The sequence below is a fragment of the Myotis brandtii genome, unplaced genomic scaffold, assembly GCF_000412655.1.
Source record: "Myotis brandtii unplaced genomic scaffold, ASM41265v1 scaffold440, whole genome shotgun sequence".
In the NCBI taxonomy this organism is placed as follows: Eukaryota; Metazoa; Chordata; class Mammalia; order Chiroptera; family Vespertilionidae; genus Myotis; species Myotis brandtii.
The window spans coordinates 4515992-4540944 of NW_005366834.1; the positions used below are offsets into that span (position 1 = coordinate 4515992).

The 24953-nt window shown below is 36.6% G+C and overlaps 1 protein-coding gene across 3 annotated transcripts in view; it reads left to right on the plus strand.

The window, feature by feature from the left end:
* Window positions 1–24953, plus strand: part of CDH18 (cadherin 18, type 2) — a 686463-nt gene that overhangs the window by 202985 nt on the left and 458525 nt on the right. The window lies entirely within an intron of this gene.

Consider the following 24953-nt stretch of genomic DNA (forward strand, 5'->3'; position numbering starts at 1 on the left):
TAGTAAGTAAGTTCAGGGCAGCGCTCCTGTTGCCCAGGTGCAAGGCTCGCGCTGGTGAAGGTGGCTTAGGCTGAGCATTGACTACAAGAGGGACAGGGAGGAAATAGTGAGCAGTGTAAAGGGAAGTGAATGAATGCAGGCATGTGCCGGAAAGAATAAATACTTGATTTTATTTTAGTTTGAGCTCCCTATATGGTAGGATATGTGGAAAATGCCAGTAGGCATGGTGGGACAAGATTACAATAAAACTATGGATATCTGTTATCATTTTTATTACTGTTAATGATTCTGCTGTTATGGTTGTTTCCTGTGATGGCAAGAGGAAGTTTATAAATAATCTTCCATTTATCATATGTACTTTCATTATTAACATGGATCTGTGCGTTAGTATTGACCCAGGAGTCAATTAAATCAGATAGCCACATGTAATATGTATAATAAGAAAATTGAGAGCTAAAGTAACATAAATAGTATTGGAAATGGTCTCTGCAAAGAGCAAATAAAAGACAAAACAAAAATACCTGAAGGCAGGAGCATAAAGTTTATTAAAGAAGAACTAGATCTGACTGCATTTTGGACAGAATGTACTTTCCCTAGTTTTTGCAGCCAGACACAACTGGAAAAAAAAAAGCAAGGGGTTTGACTTGTTACAGACCAATGCAACATAAAAAATGTGGGTTTTTAATTAAGCATAACTCAAATAAAGAAGATAAGGAAGATATTGAGGAGCGTATAAAATTATAGGAGCTGCATATCAAAAAGTAAAACTATATTCTTTAGATTAGTTAATATGCTACAGATTCCTGAACTGTTTTGGTCCATGGGTACGTTAGTGTTTCAGTACTTTATAAAATCAGTCCTAGGCCAAAAACCTAACAGTTTTGTTCATTAAAGAAATGGGTCTGAACATCCAAAGAGTAGTAGACCGTTGGGTTCCTAACACATGTCTCTGTGCTTATCTTGAAAATATCTGCAGTGCCTCAAGCACCCCAGCGCACAGTGTGTGGGCATACGCTATCACCAGAATCCTGTAGAACGGCATTAATGCAATAGCCCCCTCACTGCACTTTCTGTCCTTGAGTTTTAACTTCTGATCTATGTTTACATCCAGTGCCCTCACAAATATCTGTGCGTCATGCTACTGTCCTGCAGTAATATCTATAATGGTTTCCCAAGTGCTTCTGGAATCGAATTAAATTTTTTCCTGTTTCATTGTATTGCCTCTAACCTATCTAATGTATTTCTGATGCTTATTTTTTAAATATCTACTTATGAGTCAGGCTAGCACCGTAGTTTTCCCTGAAACACTTTATTTTATTATCTGCACTTTTCCTCTCTCACAAAATGTTCTTCTCTGTGTGTTCTTCCTAGTAAAATTATAGCAAATCGAATGTCAAAGTCTAGTTGTACTTGACCCATTCTGTTATTTATTCTCAGTAATAGAAAACACGCACACACACACACATTAATGTATGATATGTTTCTGCATAAATTATATAATACTTATTTAAAAGTGATGTTGTATGTACAGAGTTAGCCCATATGCATATGCAAGCCTATTTTGAATTCACTAGTGTTAAAGATTGAATTGAGTTTAGCAAAAAGTTTATTGAAGTCTTAACCCCTGTAACTGAATGTGACCATATTTAAAAATAGGGTCTTTGCAGATATAATCAAATTAAGATGAGGTCATTAGACTGGGTCCTAATCCAATATGACTGGTTTCTTTATAAGAAGAGGAATAAAAAACTATGAGAGGAGAGAGGCACAGAGGAAAAAGGTGGCCATGTGATGATGGAGGGGGAGTCTGTGGTGATGCACCTGCAAACCAAGGGGCACCAAGGATTGCAGACAAGCATCAGATGCCAGAAGGATGGAGTATGGCTCTGCTGATAATCTTGATTTCAGATTTCTAGTCTCCAAAACCGCGAAACAATAAATTTCTGTGTTAAGTAAACCTCCCAGTTTGTGGCATTTTGTGGCAGCCCTGGAAAACTAATACAATTAAGATAGAGGTAAACAATGAAAATAAATGCACTACATTTCAAAGCATGAGAAAAAAGAGTGCTTTTATACTTTAACTAGAGGCTCAGTGCACAAAATTAGTGCACAGGTAGGGTCCCTAGAGGCTGCCGGCTGGGGACGCCTCCCTTTCCTCAGCTGCCTGCCATCACCACTGCTGCCCGCCCCACCCCTTGGTCGAACTTCTGGTCGAACTCCTGGTCGAGGGGACAATTTGCATATTAGGCTTTTATTATAGAGGATGGGACCCTTGGAAATATGGGTGATTTTCTTTTTTGACATAAAATAACACAACTGAATACAAATAATCACCTGATTCTGTATAGCACTTATTAGTTTACAAAGCACTTTCAATTTCCATGTTTTCTGAGATGCTGAATATTACATGGCTTGTCACATGCAGCAAGTATTATCATAGGCTTTGGTATGTGAGCATAGCCCTGTGGAAATTTTAATATCCCATCACAGATACAGGCCACTTATTATTTCAGAAACTTTTAAATTGTAAGCAAAAGAGCCAGCAATTATATTCTGATTGCTGATTCAAAGCTTGATATTTGATCTACTATGCCTCAAAAACTGAATACAGTTTACTAAGGATACATTTCATCTTCTTCATTCCTATTCATTTAAAACAGGTCAAAAGATAATGTGTTTAACTGTATTCAAGAAGGTCTGTGTGTCTGAAAAAATTTTCTGATTGAATGAAATATTTGGTATCATGTTTATAAAAAGAAGGATTTTTTTTTTAGAATATATGAATAAGTCATCAGTCCTAGAATCCTGGTGCTGAATTTCAAATCTTACTTTTCAACATCCCCTTTATACGTTTATATCACACCTAAACATTTTGCTTTCTAAGTACAGTAGTCATACCGTTTCCTAGCTTTAATATTTGCCAAAAGTAAACGTACACCAAAATTTTAGGATGCAGCTATAGCAAATAGCAAGAGTGGCTAGATGCCCTCGGACAAAATCATGGTCATTGCCACTGTGATGGTATTTGTGCAAAGGAATTTTCTGTCTCCCAAATACAATTTCTTGAGTCTATTAATTTTCATGCCAAGGGTATCTAGGAAGGTTGAACTACTTATGAGTATTCCTTTATCACAAAATTTAAACGAATGGAAATTATTATTCTCTATTTAGAAATATAGTTATTTCCTTGAGATAGTTTGATTTATTGTCTAGAAAGTTGTATTCATTTATTTGGATTTTAGATATAAAAAAGGTTATGCAATGCAGAAGTGCAAAGGGAAGAAATGAAACTTGTGCCTTATTGATTCAGTTTATGCTGACCATCCTCTCCCTGCACCAACACTGCTCACTTCAAATACACAAAGCAGGGTGCTGCAAAGCTCCTCTGTGGCTGTATGCAATTCTTCAGATGACTATACAAGTATAGAACTTGCATCTAAGAGGATTTGTGGGAGACTTCCCTGTGAACTAATTAAACAATTAACTACATTCAGATCATGAAAGAATGCGATTCCAACTACCTGTGTTTACATGCTGAGAAAGTACATATCCCATTGGAAATGTTCTTATAAAAATATTATCTTCTGTTCAGATCTATTGAATATGAATTGAGGAATACAAAAATAGAACGTTTAAATCTAGTTATTGGTATATTGCTATTCTTCAGTATGTAAAATTGGATTTAAATAATTGACTTAAATTTTCTAGGAGTGCACAGTTAGCATTCATTGAGAGACAGAGCCATGTAATGTTGGAGGGCAGAGATTCCAGAATCAGATTACCTGCATTCAATTTCTGGATTTCCCTTAGATATGTTGTATAATCTTGGGCAATAACTTCACATATCTGTGCCTCAGTTTTTTTGTTTTGTTATGTTTTGTTTTTTAAACAGGGATAAGGACAATTGCTATCTAATAATTACTTGTGATAAAGAGCTTAATGCATGTAAAAATACTGAAATTGTGGGACAGATTAGTTAGCACTGTAACTATGGCCTATTGTGAAAATATATTCTGGAATCTATCAAAATAATGTTGAACTAAATATCAGAAAATTATAATAAACAAATCTCAGAAACTGCTATCAGACTCTCACTTTGTATGCAAGCCCTTATATTCATCTTTCATTCATCAACTTAGAAGATAAACAATAGTACATATCTTCCTGGAAGGAAATTAAATTTCCATTCTGTTCCACGTGGTTAAACGTGTATTATATACTGTTTCAACATATTTCTAATCATTTGGTTTCAAACTGCTTTTGCTTTTGTAAATTTATTGGAAGTATAGAATCTCCTATATTTTTTAGTTTCAGGAATATTCAGATCTCCCTTTAAATGGTTAAATAAGAGTGATTCAATATCTACAGACACAATAATTAGTTATAAATTAAATATCCAAGGATAAAACCTATATATGAAATGAACCCCTTGAGAATATGTCCTATTTAACATGTCAAGTTTCTATATAAATTTCATCAGAATTTAAAAGCATGTAAATTTTGATATTTTGTTACTCTTAAATTATTTTGAAAAAAATTTTCTTGAAGATAATATATTTATTTACTGACTAAAATATACTAATATATTTCAATGTACTCAACCAGTGATTATAAGGAGACTAGCTATATAGTCAAGGAATTTGGCCCTTATCATGAATTTATATAATTATTTTGCTGACACTGATTTTATTTCACAAATTTTGCTCCCTGAGGATATAATGTTTAATCTTACAAATAACTTTTTTTAGATTTTTATATTTAATAAAATGTTAGCACATGATATAATCAATTACTCTGCAATGATAGTCATCATTGAGGAGAAGGAAGAAATAGTGTTTTTACTAGGTGGTTATAGATGTCATAGAGATATGATGTGAATAAATATGATACTATAAATGCATTCAAATAATGCACAAATTTATGTGCTGTAAAATACTAAAACTCCTTTTGTATAATAAGAGTAAACAGTATGTAATAGCGAGTACTGAATTTTGTGGTTCACTGAATGGTAGGTTGTTTATGAAATAAAATGCTGAGGATATAATAATTGTGTACACATAAAACTTGCTTTTCCTGAGTTAGATGTGGGCATCTGTAGGCTTCTATGCATTACTTACTTCAGACTTTCCTTTTGGCATTGTAGTTATACTTTTGGATCCCTCTATTTTCCATTTTAATATAGAAGTTTACATTCACAACTATTAAATTTATTAACCATACCAACTACAGACTTTGAAACCAGCATGACAAAAATAAAAAGTTAAAACTGAATCTGACAATCTTAAGTAAGGATAACAAACCTAGAGGGAAATAATTAAATCAGGCTTAAAGTTATGGTGATGAAATGCAAATCTGAAATTGCCTTTTGGTCTCTTAGGAGAACAAATCCAGGTAGGGGTGATGAGGGAGGAAGAAAATTCCCTCCTAGCAACTCAAATGAGCTACATCAACACTAGGGATCAGGGAGGTGTGAAGTGTTGCAGAACTTGCATCTAAGATGATCAGAGTTTCAGAATGGTATTGGGTACAGATGGAAATCTTACAAAATGGGAAAGGTAATAGGTTCCATTCACAATTTTGCACACTCACTCTTCTGGCCCTCAGCCCACTAAGATTTATAATGCTCTGTATCAGTTCAGAATCTCTGACTCTTTAGACAACTAACTGTTCCTTCAACAACTTTAGATTTTCACAAGTAAATTTAAATGCTGCTTTTTTAAAGATTTAATTCCCTATGGCATTTTATGCCTATAGTATCATTTTGGTAATTTTAACCATTGGGTTAAGTCAATTCAATTCAAGGCAGAGATAACAATTTCCAAAAAGACATAAAGATGAGGTAAGTATAATGTAAGCAAGACATTTTATTTTATTTTATTGGTGCAAAAGGCCTGTAGGTCATGTGTCTAAAAGTCCTGAGTTACGAAGTGGAAAATACTGGACAGGATACCATTTTAACATTTTCCAGGAACCACTGGTTGCTCATTTTTGAGAAAGTTTTTAATAGGAATAGATGAACTTCAGAGTCCATAAACCAAGCCAGTGCATCACAGATTTTCTCATTTTATTCTTTACTAGAAGCCCGATGCACAAAATTCGTGCAAGAGTAGGTCTTCCTTCCTCTGGCTGCCAGCACTGGCTTCCCTCTGGCACCCATGACCCGGCTTCCCTCTGGCACCTGGGACCGGGGCTTCCCTCGCAGCCCCAACTTCATCCAGAAGGTCGTCCAGTCTAATTAGCATGTTGCACTTTTAATATTATAGATTCTTTTTATCTATGATGAACTAATTTAAGAAAACATTCAAAAGCATTCAATAAACACACTTTAGTACTTAAAATGTACAATGAAGTTTCAGGCATACAAAATGTGAGCTACCCCTGCCATGCATACTAGTGAAATTGGGTTGAAAGATGCAAAGGTAATAACTGCAAAAGTAGATGTGTGATGCTGTGGAAGCAGAGAGAATCCTGCAAATTACTCTTTTGGTGGAGCATTTCTCCTAGATCTCTAAGGATTACTGTATAGACTAACCAAAAATAAAAGGAAATTTTAGAGAATGCTAGCATAGATGGCACATATATCAGGGCATAAAGATAGCAGATGTAGCTGGTGGCAAAAGACCTCCAATCCCTATTAAGATGATTAAATTTGATGTTGTGGATCAGGAGGAGTCAATGGTAATTATGGCTTCATCAATTTTAATTTATTGTTTAGCAATATGGAAATAAATGTGAAGCGTATTCTTAAGTAAGGTGAGGATAGCGGTTAGGAAATCTCCAGTTAGAAGATTTATACAAGCTAGGTAATTGATAAAAAAAAATGACCTGAGGCACTGACCAAGATTAGAGGGTAGGACAATTGAAGAGATGCCATCAGGTTTAGTTGATGGCACCTGGTTGATATACTGAGGGGACAGTAAGAATGAGGAAGAGCCTGAGGCTGTGCCACTGTTTGGCTACCAGTCAGGGTTTAGATAGGAAACCAGAAAACATACTAAATATTTCAAGCCAAGGGAAATTGAGGCTGACCACTGATAATTCAGGTCTATAGGCTATAAAAGTAAAAAGAGTACAATGAAGTAATTCAGGAATGAATACCTGCAGAGAGCATTTTTCACCTCAGTGGTTGAAGAGTAGAATAATCAGACCTGAGGATTTTGAGGATAAGCATTACAAGGCTGGTATTCATTTTTTTAGGACAGATTTCAGCTTTATTTGCACTTGGACTTCTAGGAGTCACCCATCCTCCCCTGTTTGTCCCAGGTCTTTCTGAGGGGGTTTAGAAAATCTAATACAGAGAGTGTCTGAAGAAGGTAAAGGCTGAATCTACTCTTATCTACATTGAAGTGATGCCAACATGGACTCTGAAAGAAGCCTCTTCTCCCCATCTAACACATTTCATCCACACTCTGTGCTTCCATGGGCCAAACCTAACAAAACATCAGAGGATAAAGGAGTGTGGGAAGTTCCTTGTGCAGAGACCCGTCCCAGCAACCAAGACAAGTAAACAGAGGGCATGAGTGGAGCTGAGAGGCAACAACTAAATAAGTGGACTTGGCATTTCAGGATAAAGCAAAGCACTGAGGTAAATGTGACTTTATAGTCTTAGAATGGCTGATTTAAGGTGAAGGAGAGTGGCAGAAATTGGGCTTAGAAAAAGATAATCTTTGTTTGGGTTTGTTTCATTCAGTTTATAACTCTCCTTGGTTCTACCTCTAACTAGTGTTTGACATTATGCCAATAACTTACTCTCTCTATGCCCTTAGATTTCTCATTTACTTAACTTTGTTATTAGCTGAATGGAAGCAATATACTAGTAAAGGATTTTAAAAGCTTTGAGAATGGATGATAAGTCCATATAGGACATGCAGATAATGAATGGAAGGTCACACTGTCCACCAACAGTTAAACTGTTGGTGTAAAAGAAGAAAAGTGTTATTAAATATCAGGAAAATTAAAGGTGATTGTATTGAGGGAAGTCAGAAGTATATGTTAAGAAGAGAGTGATTATTAAACTCCAATGATCAAGGACAGTGATATGACAATTCAAAAACAGCCAATGTGCCTTCAAAGATAGGAAATTGTTCATGATATTTTTGTAAAACTCTATAAGGGAGATAGAGAGGAAAGTGTTAGCAATCAGCTAAATGAGAAATTCTGGCAGTGAGATATCACTCGGGAGACTGGACCTTCTCAGGAATTAAGAAACACACTAGTGAAAAGCAAGCAGCTGACAACGCAGGAATGGAGTCAATGAAGCAATTACCCAAGGAGGTGGAAAGGAGGTGACTAAGAACTCACTTGGAGAGATTAGCTTTTCAAAGTTGCAAGTACATGTACTATAAGGACATTGGGATGTGTTTAGCATAGAAAGAAAATAAGTCAAGGCTTTAAAAAAAAACATTGTTATTGATTTCAGAGAGGACTGGAGAGGGAGAAAGATAGAAACATCAATGATAAGAGAGAATCATTGATTGGTTGCTTCCTGCACGCACCCCATTGGGAATCGAACCCACAACCTGGGTGTGTGCCTTGACTGAGAATGGAACCCTGACCTCCTTGTTTATGGGTCAACACTCAATCACTGAGATACACCAGCTGGGCATCCAGGCTTTTTAAAAATTGGTGTCAAATAAGAAGAAAAGAAGAGGAATAAAATGGCTTCAATTGCCTAGGTTGTAAATTGGTTCTGTACTTGGGTCAGATCCGTAAGCAAGGAAATGAATGAATGGAAGTTTCTAAGGGGAACATTATTATAAATCAGTGAGAACTGGATTTAAAGCATCAGTCCCACTATTTACCATCTGCCTAATTTCAAACAAGGTATTTAAGCTCTCTGTGACAGTAAAAAGGAAATGTTAATTTTTTTCTCATATGAGTATATAAAGTACTTAGTACAGTACTTGAAGCATAGTAAATGGTTCATTTTGAAAAGGATGAAGAAGAAAATGATGATGATGATGATGATGATGATGATGAAAAAACTGATGGTTAAGAAATTGAAATGGTTAACCATGGTGCCAATGTGACTAGAGAGAATGTAGATCTGGAGTGAGAATGATTAACACAAATAATTGGGAGTGCTCAGGGAAGTAAGCTCTTTAAAATATGGATGTCACTTTAACATCTAAATACCATTCACATGTCTCCATCTTCTGAACCACATTGGCTCTCTGTGGCTTTCACCTGGCGGTTCTTAATTCATTACCATGGCAAGATAACTATAATATTTAATTAATTGGGCCTTTTTCAAAATAAAGGCACAATAGGCATGATAATGTACAAAAAAGTCATGCACTGCATAACGAATAACATTTCAGTCAATGATAAACTGTGTGTATGATGCTGGTCCCATCTATACTAATAAAGAGCTAATATGCTAATGGTCGATATGCTGTAACCGGTAACAGCCCGGTTATTAGCATATTAGCTGGGGTGTTGCTCCAGAGACTGGGTGGAAGTGTGGAGGCGCCCAGAGAAGGCGGGACCAGCCCAAGGTTACTTGAGGGACTGAGGGCAGGGCTTGAAGTGGCCAGAGAAGGCCAGAGGATTTGGGGGCTGGGCCAGGCGCACTGGAGCTCTATGTGGACAGGTTTGGGTGTCAAGGCAGGGCTGCAGGTGGGTGGGCGGTGCCGCGCAATGTCGCGTGCTGGGCTCCTAGTAAGATTATAATGGAGCCAATATTTCCTATTGCCTAGTGGCATTGTAGCCGACTTAATGTAGTTCAACGTATTACTCAAGCGTTTGTAATAGGTGTGAGAACAAACCTATTACACAGTCACACAAAAGTATAGCACATATAATGATGTACAGTATTTAATACTATGAATATTAATATAGTATCTAAAACTATAAAATGACTTTGTTACTGGTTTATGAGTTACTATACTATACTTTATGTTATTATAAGTGTACTTACTTTTTCTACTGACACAAAACTTTTCTGTAAAGAAGTATGCTGTGTTACCTTGGCACCAGCTGTTTACTGCATCACACAATTGCATCATTTTCTCTTGTGCTTGATGTAATCTCATGTTGTCTTGTTCAGTAAAATGCTGTACAAGTTTATAATCTTAGAACAATAGGCTATAGTATATAGCATAGGTGTGTAGTGGGCTGTACCATCTAGGTTCGTATAAGTGCACTCAATGATGTTCTTCACACAATGATAAGATCACTTGATGTATTTCTCAGGATGTATCTCTGTTATTAAGCAGCACATGACTTCATAAAATTTAATATTATAGATAATTCAGTTACTTCAATATGTGAAATTTTTGCCCTAACTTATCTGCCAGCCTGCAGACTGAAGGGTCCCAGGTTCAATTTCGGTCAAGGGCATGTACCTTGGTTGCAGGCACATCCCCAGTGGGAGGTGTGCAGGAGGCAGCTGATCGATGTTTCTCTCTCAACGATGTTTCTAACTCTCTGTAAAAAAATCAATAAAATATATTTTTAAAAAATATATTACATTTTATTAGTTCCTATTTTGAATTTGCAAGCTCTCTATATAACATTTATAACACTGAGAAAATAAGCTAAGTACTTTGCAATTTATTTAAAATTTCAAACTTCCCCCAAAAGTTTGCTGTTTTCTTGGATTTTCACTTTAGGAATGCTTCCTGATTTTTAGTTAACATATTCTTGATGTCACATACGTTGGAGAGGTTATTTAATCTCTCAGTGTTGTCATCTATGTTAAAATGCAGTAATGGTATATTTGTTGCCAAATAATTTTTAGAACTAGCAAAAATTCCTGGAAGATTCCTCTGAGTTAGCATGTGTTCAGTAAATGTAGGCTCTTGCTATCACAGTTGTTAATATTACTATTTTTTCATTAATATTTGTTTTGAAATTCCCTTTCCTTTAGAGTACATGCAATTAAGGGCCTCTTTGCATGACATACAACTCACTCAGCCATCCATTTTTTATGCAGCTATTAGTTTCTCTAAGTTATAGCATCATTCTTGCCTTTTGGAGCAGAAATCCATTAGGTCTTATTTGTCCTTTCTCTTTGGATTGACTGTCAACTCCTTCTTGAAAGATATAATTAATGTAGCTCTGTCCACAAGCAGAGTCATTCCATTATAAAAACACTTGATTTATTGTCAGAAGACCCAGGTGGAAAATTTAGTTCTGCCACTTACTTTTCCTCTTCAATGCCTCCATTCTCTCATCCGTAAAAGATAAAAATATCTACGCTCCCACTCTCTAGTTGTTTGTATGATTTGTGTTATTCAAATCTATGTGGAAATGCTTTGAGAACTACGAATTACCATGCAGGGGAAGGTGTTATTATTATTATTGCCTGCACACTCCTGCTGTTTTTAAATATTTTTCAGTCTGCCACCTGATATATGAAAAAGGTAGAACATATTTCTTTAGAACAGAGAGAGAGAGAGAGAGAGAGAGAGAGAGAGAGAGGGAGAGAGGAGAGAGAGAGAGAGACTCTGTTTACAGTAATTATTGAAGAAAGGTTTACTCTCGTATCTACTCTAGGTGTTTCATGATTTTGTTTTTGTAAGTAGAACTTAAAAAGAAACTACTTTATTTATCTTCAATTAGCTAACAGAGGCAAAGAAAATGGAAAGACTGTTGTATTAGTCAGGGTTCTCTGGTGAAACAGAAACAATGAAATTTATATATATATTAAGGGGTTGGGTCATGTAATAATGGAGGCTAAGTCGTCCTAAGATTTGTAGTAGATAAGCTGGAGATCCAAGAGCTGCAGATGGTATAGTTCTAGGCCAAGCCCAAAGACTCCGAACCAGGGCAGATGGTGTAGTTCTAGTCCAAGCCTGAAGACTAAGAACCAGGAGATCTAGGAGAGCTGATAGTGGCATTACAGTCTGAAAGTCTGTAGGCTTGAGACCCAAGAAGAGCCAATTTTTCAGATTGGCTCTGAAGGCAGGAACAAAATTATCCCAGACTTCTGGTTTCCAGTTCCACGGTAAGGGAGCTGGAATTTGCCACACTGTCTTAACAAACAAGTAAAAAACTGAACAGACTGAAAATCAACAAATCCTCTTGGATTTGTAAGAAAATGCCCCCAATATTGGAAGGACAGACAAATAAATCAGATACTCACCAATGGAAAATGCCACGGGAACCACTGCCAGAGTCGAAAACATAAACTATAATTGACAAAGTGCTGGAGCCTCAATCTGGATAAGTTTGAGAATTAAAACTTTGAGGTACCAACTCATAAGGGGTCCACACAATATTGTGAGATATACCAGGTCCACACAGTAAATAATGGAAAAAAATCCCCTTATGCTTCCAATAGAGGAGAACTTTTTTTTTTTTTTTTTAATACAGGAGTCCTCACTTATCTGCAGTTTTGCTTTCTGTGGTTTCAGTTACCTGTATAGTCAAACACAAACCAAAAAATATAAAATGGTACATTCCAGAAATAAACAATTCATACATTTTACATGCTCTTTTGAGTAGCATGGTGAAATCTTGCACTATCCAGCTCTGTCTTGTCTGGGACAGAAATCACCCCTTTGTCTAAGATTTTCACACTATATATGCTACCCTCCTGTTAGTAACTTAGGAGCCATCTAAGTTATCAAATAGATTGGTTCTGTGTCAGTGTTTGTGTTGAAGTAATCCTTATTTTACTAAATAATTGTCCCAGAGCACGAGAGTAGTGATGCTGACAATTCTGATGTACCAAAGAGAAGCCACGAAGTGTTTCCTTTAAATGAAAAACTACATATCGATAACAAAAAAAAACATTGTGTGTATGGGATTCAGTAATATTCTAGCTTTCAGGCATTTACTGGGAGTCTTAGAACATATCCCCTGTGGATGAGTAGGCACAGGGGTGGGAGGGGAGTCTACTGTTAAGTCAGAGCACTCTGTACTTTCTAATAGGGCCTGCCCTCAGGGGATGCTAATTAACAGGAGCCTAATTTCTGAGGGTATTATTAGAATCTAACTGACCTGGTGAAGGAAGCTGCCTAGCTCTTGCTAGCTCTAGTCATCCTGCCCCACCTAAGGGAGAGAAAAACTCAGAAACACTTGTTCTCAGTACAATATCATTACACCAGCACCCAAAAACAAAATGAACAAACAGACAAAAAATATGACATACTTAGGTATTAATCTAAGAAAGTATGTTCAAGATCTATGTGAGGAAAACTGGAAAACTATGATTAACAAAATTAAATAAATAAGTGGAGGGATATTCCATGTTCATGGATAGGAATACATATCGTTAAGCTATCAGTTCTTCTCACGTTGATCTATAAATCTAGTGTCAGCCTACCCCAAATCCTAGTAAGTTATTTGGTGAATATCAACAGGCTATTTCTAGAGTGTATTTGGAGAGGCAAAGGACCCAGTATAGCTAACATAATATTGATGTATAACAATAAAACCATAAAAATATGTGCAAGAACCTTAAATTCACATTACTAGGTGAAAGTAACCAAACCAAAATTCCACATACGATATGGTTTTAACTACCTGACATTCTGAAATAGGCAAAACTCTTGAGACAGTAGGAAAATCAGTGGTTGTCAGTATTTGCCGGTGGGACGATGGGGGTGGGGGTGGGGGGGATGATGAGATTGAGCGTATAAGAACTTTTGGGAAGTTAAAATACTGTTTGGCACCATAGTGATGAATTTATATATTTGTCTGAACCCACTGAATGTACAACATGAAGAGTGAAGTGTAATGTCAAGTGATTTTAATGTATCAATGTAGGTTCATCAGTTGTAGCAAATGTGCCATTCTGGTGGAAGGTATTGATGATGTAGGAGGCTATGCATATGTGGGGCAGGGTATATAGGAAACCTTTCTACCCTTTCCTCAATTATGCTCAGAACCTAAAACTGTTGTCTAAAAAATAAAGTCTTATTTTTAAAAAAGGCAATGTAAAGCAGAGTTCCAGCTCCGTAGTCAGGCAGGAGGAGTTCCCCTCTATTTGGGGAAGGGCCAGCCCCCCCTCCCCCACTTTTCTATTTAGGTTTCAATTGATTGGGTAAGGGCTTCCCCCACTGGAGAGGACACTCTGCTTTACTCATTCTACCCATTCAAATATTAATCTCATCCAAAAACATCCTCACAGATATACCCAAAACATGTTCAATACAATATCTGGGCATGCCATGGCCAGGGCAAGTTGAAACATAAAATGAACCATCACAACTGGTGAGGAAATAAAGGAAAAAACAGTCAGAGAAGTTGCAGTGGTTTACATATAATATTCGACTCTAATATTTTCAAGTTAATAATTTTTTTTAAATTGGATTTTTGTAGGAAACAATGGGATAATAACCCGAAGTTACAAACCAAATTTCCTGGTTCTCCTCTGATTTCCAGCATTCTGTTTCTGGGACTCTGTGATAGAAGGGCTGTGATATGTATTTCTATGTATTAAAAATACATAGCAGTTGTGCCATAGGTATTTCTCCTATACCTTTTAATGTGGCCACTGTATTTCTGCTGGTGCTACTCTCTGTAGGAAAATTGTGTCAATATTAATAGAATTCTGAAACTGACACTATTAGATTTTTAAGCAAATAAAATCATACAGTAGACCAAATTTATGTTAAACTATTTGATGCTTTTCATAAGTCCAATATTATCATGTTTTTTTCTTTTAATTTTCCTTGTGTTTCTTTATTTAAAAAAGAAATGGAGAGAAAACTCAAAATTCAAAAGTGAAATACCAAAATAAATGTATTCTAAAAATGACTTACGTGGAATGATTCTTATTAGGATAGGAGAGAAAATACATTTCTGTTTGTTTTTATTATAAATTGATATTTTTTCTGGAGCACTGCCAACTCATTGCAGATTAACTTACCAGCACCTTTTAAGCTGAAATGTTAATTTCCTTTAAAAAAAAATAAGGCAAGCTGATTTTTAGATAGCAGAGATAAAGTCCTTTGAAACTAAAGAACTTTCAAGTCACCATTTTAATCACTGAATTAAAATATCCACATGGAGCAAGATAGGCCACATCCATCTTATAAATTTATATAATGCATAGACTGTATTTAAATGTCTTCCAAGTACTTTTAACAGTATTTTTACCCTACTTCCATTAAATTAAAGGTGAAAAATTTGTGTAGAATTTACTGAAAGACTCTAAAGGTGCAAATTCACAGTTTTATTGTAACCCTAAGGGACCATTGAAAAAGGAACTTTGGCCCGGCAAGGGTAGTACAGTGGTTGAGCACATTCCAAGGTTACTGGCCAATCCCCTCTAGGGGGCGTGCAGGAGGAAGTCTAGCAATGATCTTCCCTTCATGGATGTTTCTATCTCTCTCCTCTCCTCTCCTCTCTCTGAAATCAACAAAAATATATTCTAAGGAGTAAAAAATACAATCCAGCTATACATCTTATTTAGTACTTGTGTCATTTAAAAGTAGACTAGAATATCCTTATCCACTTGAAAGCAAAGTGTGGACAGACATATACCAGAGCCACTCTACTGTATATTGTAATATCCTATTTGCACAGTAGATTCTATAACTTGAAATATCATCTTCTGCAGGTGTTTGATCATGTGCATTGAATTCATCCAGTGATATCTGCCTCTCACTAATAGATGAAACTATTTATCCAAAGGCAAAATTTGAGAATCTTGTATCATTCTCAACAATGATCAATTTTTTATTTCACATTAATTTACAAGTAAACATTTCTTTTCTTGATTGGTTCATTTTGAGCCTTGTTGAATTATGATTCTAATTGGCTATATATTAAAGTAGGCTATGCATCAGCAAGTAAGAAATATTATCAAGCCCAGCATAAACAAATTACTAAACTTTTATAAAAATTTTGAAAAATACATCATTGATTTTTAATTTTGGAAATCACATTGTTCATTGATTAGCATCCCTAAAATTATCTCTAATTAGTGTTGCCATGATAAAGATTCTTGCTTTGTGAAGCAATTTTACTATTATCATGAAACAGCATGTGAAGAACCTCATCAGTTAGTCAAGAAAATTGAAAAAAAAGAATGAAACGGCAGAGAGACTTTCTTTTAAAAAAGTATATATACAGGGTAGAGTAAAAGTAGGTTTACTGATATAAGTACACAGAGTTTATTTTTATATTATTATTCATTAATTATCATATTTTTCCATATAAACAGATGTAAAACTACTTTTACCTCACCCTGTATAATATGCTGTTCTATATAATAAAGAGGTAATATGCAAATTGACCATCACTCCAACATACAAGATGGCCACCACAAGATGGCCAGCAGTGGAGGGCAGTTGGGAGGGAACAGGCCTGCAAGGGAGGGCAGTTGGGGGTGACCAGGCCTGCAGGGAGAGCAGTTAGGGGTGTTCAGGCCTGCAGGGGAGCAGTTAGGGGTGTTCAGGCCTGCAGGGGAGGGCAGTTGGGGGCAACCAGGCCAGCAGGGGAGGGCAGTTGGGGGCAACCAGGCCAGCAGGGGAGGGCAGTTGGGGGTGACCAGGCTGGCAAGAGAGGGCAGTTAAGGGCGACCAGGCTGGCAAGGGAGGGAAGTTAGGGGCAATCGGGCCAGCACTGGAGCAGTTAGGCATCGATCAGGCTGGCAGGGTAGTGGTTATGTGGTGATCAGGCTGGCAGGCAGAAGCGGTTAGGGGCAATCAGGCAGGCAGGCAGGCAGGAAGTGGTTGGGAGCCAGCAGTCCTGAATTGTGAGAGGGATGTCCGCCTGCCCATTAGGCCCAATCCCACTGGGCAGTCGGACATCCCTTGAGAGGTCCCAGATTGGAGAGGGTACAGGCTGGGCTGAGGGACACACACACCCCTGCCCCCCATGCACGAATTTATGTTATATTATACTAGAGGCCTGTTGCATGAAATTTGTGCACTCGGAGTCGGGGTGTCCCTCAGCCCAGCCTGTGCCCTCTCGCAGTTTGGGAGCCCTCAGTTGACATCCTTAGCACTGCAGGCTTCTGGCTGGGCAGCACTCCTCCTGTGGGAGCGCACTGACCACCAGGGGGCAACTCCTGCATTGAGTGTCTGCCCCCTGGTGTTCAGTGAGCATCATAGTGACTGGTTGTTCTGCTGTTGGGCTGAAACTGGCTCTCCGACATCGCCCAAGTGGTCCCGGATTGTGAAAGGGCACAGGCCAGGCCAAGGGACCCCACTGGTGCATGATTGGGGCCAGGGAGGGACTGCGGGAGGGCTCTAGGGCATGTCTGGCCCATCTCGCTCAGTCCAGATGGGCCAGACCCCAGCAGCAAGCTAACATACTGGTTGGAGCGTCTGCCTCCTAGTGGCCAGTTCACATCATAGTGACTGGTCGACCAGTCAACTTTCCCGTGGTGGACAGTGCATGTCATAGTGAGCAGTTGAGTGGCCTTAGCATATTACACTTTGATTGGTTGAATGGCTGACTGGACGACTGGACACTTAACATATTAGGCTTTTATTATATAGGATAGAATACTAGAGGCCTGGTTCATGAAATTCGTGTATGGGTAGGGTCCCTAGGCTTGGCCGGCGATCAGGGCCGATCTGTGGGGTGACCAACACGGCGATCAGGGAGGCCTCTGCTGGCACCCATGTTGGCTGGCCTGGCGCCACCCACTCGCTGGCCCCATCTCCTACCACCGCCACTGGTCACCTCCCTATGTGGGGTGATTGGCAGAGTGATTGGGCCCCCCCCCCCCACTCACACCCGCCTTGGCTGGCCTGGGGCCTGCAGGCTGGTTGCAACTGCTGCATTGAGCATCTGTTCCCTGGTGGTCAGTGTGCACCATAGCGACCAGTCGTTCTGCAGGTCATTCCACTGTTTGGTCGATTTGCATAGTAGGCTTTTATTATATAGTATAACATATATGCATATTTGTATGTAATATAATCCTATAAAAAAGGCTAATATGCAAATTGACCGAATGGCAGAACAACCGGTCACTATGACACACACTGATCACCAGAGGGCAGAAGCTCAATGCAGGAGTTGCCCCTTGATGGGCAATGCAACTCACAGGGGGAGTGCTGCTCAGCCAGAAGCCAGGCTCATGGCTGGCAAGCCCAGTGGTGGTAGTAGGAGCCTCTCCCACCTCCAGTAGCACTAAGGAGCAGTGAGCAGGTGGGTGGTATGGAGCAAGGGGTCCCAGACTGCAAGAGGTATCCCGAACTGTGAGAGGGTCCAGGCCAGGTTGAGGGACCCCCTGGCCCCAAGTGCACAAATTTTGTGCACCGGGCCTCTAGTGTATTATATTATACTTGAAATGGTAGTGCCACTTAATTGTAATTTTGTCTGACAAATTTATCTTAAAAGACATTTATCTTTTTTAAAGGAAGTCTTACTGTGGCTTGCCTTCCTCTAAATAGTACCTTTCTTATTCAAATGTTATTTTAAGGTTTACCCCCCTTTCTGGATAAAATTGTCAAAGATATAAATCACTAATCAATCAATTGCTTTCTCTCTGACTGTCTCTCTCTCTTATATAGTATGGATTTAAATTACTTGTCGAAAACTCAATTCCTGCCCAGCCAGTATGGCTCAGTGGCTGAGCATCAACCTATGAACCAGGAAGGAGGTCACAGTTGGATTCCTGTTTAGGGCACATGCCCAGGTAGCAGGCTTGATCTTCAGTAGGCAGATAATAGTTGTTTCCCTCTCATTGGTGTTTTTATCTCTCTCTTCCTCTCACTTCCTCTCTCTCTAATCAATAAAAATGTAGTAAAAAAAAAATCTATTGCTCAAATTTGGAAAGAGTTTCAAAGGATACATAGGCAGTAATACTATAAGCCATCATTATTGTATTCCATTTTCCTTTACCCACACACTGGGAAAAAATCAGGTGGAAGAAAGGCAACTACAGATTAAAGAATGGAACATACAAAGCTTATGTTGTGGTCATAAATTTAACAATGAAATATATGAGGAACAAGATTTTTATTTTTTCCATTAGGAATAAAACTTTTAAATGTAACTAGTTAAAAATTTGGCCTCATTTCTTTGTGAGATAATTACATTTAGTGTTATTGAAGAATCACATCTAAATAAACATTGTTCTGTAATATCTCTGTACTCTAAGAATAATTCGGCTCTCAGGCTAATTTACTCAAATCTTACTAGATCTTACTCAAAATCTTACTATTTTATCTGCAAGAATGCAGAATTGATATCAGAAGATGAAAAACACTTAACTTCAGTAACCATTTAATAAACATTGGGTAAATTAGAAAAAAGGTTTTGGAAATTAGCTCTTTTTAAAAATAAGAAAAATATCTGTTCTATATTGCAAGGGATCATTGGTATATATTTTAAAATTGGAATGCTTCTGTAAAGTAACGAACATGGTCCTCAACAAGTTGTAAAGACATACACTGCAATCCAATCAGGGTTTAAATGCTATGTCTACCACTCAATAACTTGTGTAACTATCTATATATTCATTAACATTTTGGACCTCAATATGGAGAAAATAATTATTATATTGTTGGATTACTAATCAATATGTGTGAATCTGTTAGTAGTTTTTAATAAATGATGACTATGATGACTTCTATCATCATCAGTATAAAGTATATTATGCATTGGATAAGCCTTTTATAAATAGTACAGATAAATGAACCAATACCAATGCTTCACGATTAGTTATGAAAAGGTAATTTTCAAAGATGATTAGAATTTTTTATATGAAAATACACATTTATTTCATAGTGTATTGTATGTTTGCACAGCAATCTTTATAGCTGAGAGCACTTTAGTTTTTTGTCATTGTTTTCTACTTTGTCTTCATACTCACTTCATGCTCTTCCCTCAGTATTAGTTTCCTCTACTCCAGTGGTTCTCAACCTTGGCTGCACATTAGAATCACCTGGGAATCTTTTTAAAGTCCTGATTTCTGGGCCTCATCCTCCGGAAATTCTGTTTCTTTGTTATGGGGTGGGGCCACAACATTAGTAACAAAGAAACAGAATTTCTGGAGGATGAGGCTCAGAAATCAGGATTTTAAAAAGATTCTCAGGTGATTCTAATGTGCAACCAAGGTTGAGAACCACTGCTCTACTGGGTAACAGAAGAAATTGCAGACAGGTTATTAGTAACTAGAGGCCCTGTGCATGAATTCGTGCACCAGTGGGGTCCCTTGGCCTGGCATGTGGGATTGGGCCAAAACTAGCTCTCCAACATCCCCCAAGCCTCCTGGATTGGTAGAGGGTGCAGGCCAGGCTGAGGGACACCACTGGTGCATAATCGGGGCTGGGGAGGGACACAGGAGGTTGGCCAGCTCGGGAGGGACTTTGGGAGGGCTCCAGGGTCCAGCCTGTCTCGCTCAGTCCCTATCGGCCGGACCCCAGCAGCAAGCTAACCTACCTGTTGGAGCGTCTGCCCCCTGGTGGTCAGTGCATGTCATAGCAAGCATTTGAGCAGCCTTAGCATATCATTAGCATATTACACTTTGGTTGAAAGGATGGCCGGTCGACCAGACACATAGCATATTAGGCTTTTATTATATAGGATAATGCTCCTAATGTAGCTATTAAATATTCTCATGAGATAGGCAACAGGTAGGTCAGTATGTTGCTCTTTGTAAAAATACATGAGGAATTCAAGTCACATCCTTGATTTTCTACTGTTTAACTTCAAGAGAATGCCTTCTTTTTTTTTTTTTTTTTTTGAATGCCTTCTTATTAAAATCTGTTTGTGTGTTCAAGCCTAAGGGAATTTTTTAATTAAATAAATCAAACTGATACATTACCACCCCAGGTAACTTTTCAATTGATCTCCAAGAATGTGCTGTACCTCTTCAATAACCCTTGTGATATTTTTAAAATAAATAATATGAATTGACTTGCCCTTTTCTATACATAAAAATAAAACTACCACAAACTTAATAGAATAGATATTCTAATTTTGTTTTTGTTTTTAATCTTTGTTTTCTCTATTGAGTGTTTTTTTTTTTTTTTGAGGGCTATTTTACTCTGAAGCTTAAATTGCAGACAACCTATAGATGGACGCTAGAGTTATATGGCTTTTGTGAAATTGCATGCATTATTTAATATGTTATTTTTTTAGGCAGAGGACCACAGCACTTTCCAGATCATATTTTGACATCTATAATCGCAAAATATTTAAAATTGAGGGATTTATATAAATCTATAAAAAAGTTTCCCCTGTTGTTTGCAACATATTGTGCAACTTTTGTCTATATGGAAGTCAGTTAACAGGAACCAACTTTTCTCTAAGAAAAATTAATTAGTCCTTGGAGAACTAAAACTGTGTATGATCTTAGCCTCACAAATGACATTCTCCAACTGAGTTAACTGAAGCATCATGGCGATCTCAATTTAGTACTAATCTCTGTAAAATTATCTTGTATTTATTAAGTGCATTTTTACATTTAATTTCAGTAGAGTAATATTTTTTCCAGAAACTTAGAATTAGCCCTCAGTGAGGAGATAACTTCTATCTTCTTTTAACAAGCTTTTTATTTTTTGTGGGAATTGAGATGGGGCAATAGATTATAAAGATTAACCAGCTGAAAATGCAATACTCACTGTGCAGCCATAAGAGAGAAATTTAATCTTTAATTCTACAAGGGAAGTGCTCCAGACTCGACACAGTTGACTTTATTTCTGATATTAGACTCTGTAAACAAATGTTCACTGTAATACAGACAGTAAAGACGTCCAATGAATACCAAATTGAGAATAAAATGTCTTAGAGGAATTTATCTGTTCATAGTGTCTTAATTTGCTCTTGAAGCTTCTCACTTACTCAAAGGGGTCCTTAGCACTAACATTCATTTGATTCTAATCTCCTCTAACTTCTAGTGCCACACACTTCTAACATTTTATGAATAAATTTCTAAGAGTAAATATAATTTAATTACTAGTCTGAATATGTCTCATAGAGTCAATGGCTATTAATAAAATTTCTAATTGCTGACATATATGAAAGTATCTAATATTGATATTGAATTCACATTTAACCTTGTATTTCCTGTGATGATTCTGCTAAGACCATCATCTCCTTATTGGTTTATAATGTTGATGTCTTATATAAAGTATTAATATCTTCATTCATATAGTCATAAATTATTAAAAGAATGATGAAACTTATCTATATCTTCTTTATTAGGATTTCTTAACTTTGAATATAGGATGCAGTAATAAAAAAATTAATTTACATGTAGAAAAATAAAATTAAAAAAATTACAGCCTCACCAGAACTAAAAGCACAACCACATTACAATCTATTGGGGTCTTGTATCTTTCAACAATATAGTTATTTTAAATATATTACAATTTGGGAAAAGCAGCCAAACTGCAAAGCTTTAAGTGTGCATTTTCATTATCAGTAGACAACCTTCCTGTTAGATGTTTCCTTCGAGATAAAGTCATAGATCCCTCTACTGCACCTCTTACCAATGGTTGATCATTCAGTCTTTAAAAATGTTTTTTAATATTCACACAATGACATAAAACACACATAAAATGAAAATAATATTTTATGGGAAAAAAATGAAAATGGTTATCTTTGTAACCACAACTTAGATAAAAAATAAACTATAACAGACAACTCAAAATCTGTTGTATGAGCCCATCTCAATCATAACCTCTCTCCTTTCTCCAAATGCAAACACTTTTTTGATTTGGATTCCTTTTCTTTTTTTATGCCCACCCAATATATTATAGTTAAATGTATCTCTATTGTTTAAAGAACCCATCATCAATGTTTTATAACTCTGATCTTAGAAGTCTCTTTCTTATAATAATCTCAAGTAACCTTTACACCACTGCTAAGATTTTCTCTAGTATCTTAGAGATTCACAATGAAGCTATTATTCTTTCCATAACACGGATTGTCAAGTAGTTGAGGAGGTATCATAATGTTCCAATAATCTTCTTCTGCAGATTAAACATATAATTTTAATCAGTTCTTCTCAAATTAGTCCCCAAATCATTGTCATGAAAATCACCCACAGAACTTGTTAACAATATCTATTTTTAGACCTTATTTCAAATCCATTGAATAAAAAAACTCTAAGGGTACAGTCATCATCTATTTTCAGCCTGTTTCCCAGGTAGTTACAGACTCACTTCTTCTAAAACACTATGGGTAGGCAACTCTGAACTCTATTAAAGAGCAGTGATGAACAGAAAATCTATTTAGGAACTTAAGCTTATTTTTTTCCTAATGATATTTTCTAACCTTTCTTTTTCCATTCTTTTATTTTTGCAATAGTTACAGACTAAATGTCCTAGGTGACAAAGAAATAACTATGAAAATGTGAATGGCTCAGATGACATTATCTTGGTTAAAGTTTGCAGAATAGCTTGTTAGAAATAGAAAGGATAATTCTCCCATTTTCTCCAACTCATTAATGAATATCCATCAAAAAAGTGTCTTTCTCACCAAGTACTCAAAAAGGGAAATTATGGCTTTCTTGAAGGATTCTGTGTAGACTGAGATTGAAATGGTATGAATAGATAACTCTCCCTTTGTTTTTCATCCTTATTTCTAGACATTACTTTGCTTGGAAGAGAAGTGACTAACAATTGATGCAGAATCAGTCATATCATCTTTCACTTAGGTGCACATCTACCCTCCTCATCCAGTATCCCTTCTCAGGGTCAGTCAGATAAGGAAAATACACAAAACCGTCTGAGTATAGTGTCAAACAAAATGAGTATCCAGAGTGTTTCTAAAAGAACAATGGCAGTTTCAAATGCTGCTGAAAAATCAAACAAAAAGATACAAAATTCTATTGGTTTTGTTAACATGGACATTAGGGATGCCCTCATCAAGAACTGTATTCATATATCGATGAGGGCAGTAACCACCTTAGAATGATGCATCAGTGAGTGGGGGATAAAAGCATTATTAGACATTTTAATGTAGACAAGTATTTTTAAATGTTTTCTCTGAAGATGAAGGAACAAACAGTAATGCTGGATAAAGAATAGATTTGCTGATAATTTTTTAATGTTTTGTTACCATCCTTGCTATAGCTACACTGAGAAGTATTTAATCCTGTTCAGATTTTTTTAATTATTATTATGTAGCAAATAATCATTTGTAGGTAGAGAAGAGATCATTGATTGTAGAAGGATCTTTGTAGAAGTGAGGAATGGGGAAATTTACATTATTGAAACTGGAGAAACTAGGAGAAAATGAAAATTCAGATGGATATCTGTGTTTAGAAATAGCAAAAAACAAACTTTCCCAGCTTTATAAAAAAATTATTATTACTTTCTCTGTTAATTAGTATGTGAGAGTGGTTTTTTAAAGGGAGAAGTAATTGAGGAGGTTGGAGGTTTGAAATTGTTGTTGCAGTTGAAGAGATCTTCAGACTTTATTAGGAACAGAGTTGAAATTAGTAAATTTATAGTAACAGTAATCAGTCCCGTATGATTATTTTATGGTAGTTTTACCATAAAGAAAGGGACTACATGGATTATATAGATTTAGAGTTTGGAGGGAGTGAAAAACCACAAAATGATGAAAACAACAAAATATTAGGCAAGTTGGGGGTTTGGGCCTCCGATTTGTTTGTTTTCAGCCTTGGTGACAATAGCAAAAGCAAATGTAGATTCCTCATTTTAATATCTAGTTACACATATTTGTTGGAAAAGTCTTCTGGACTTTGTTCCAAGTAGAGAAGAAAGTTCTAAGAGTAAATGACAAAACTAGTTTTTACTCTGGGGCAAAAGGCAGAAAAATGGTCTATAATAAAGGGAGGAGGAAATGAAAACAATAACAAAGAAAAGCAAACTTTTAAAAAAACATGTTTTTGAAATTTATACATTGCTAAAGTTTATCAAAATTTAAAATGTATATTGAAATTTATGTTTTTTTTATTATAACTGGATTATTTCTAACTTTAGGCTACATGATAGACATGAAAGGACAAAAAACGATTTTCAGAGATTAAAGAGTTTTGCAATTTTTAGATTTTCTCTTAATCCATGTTTTCTTCTTTTTATGAATCAATCTGTCTTTAACACTGCAATCTAATACCACAGCCT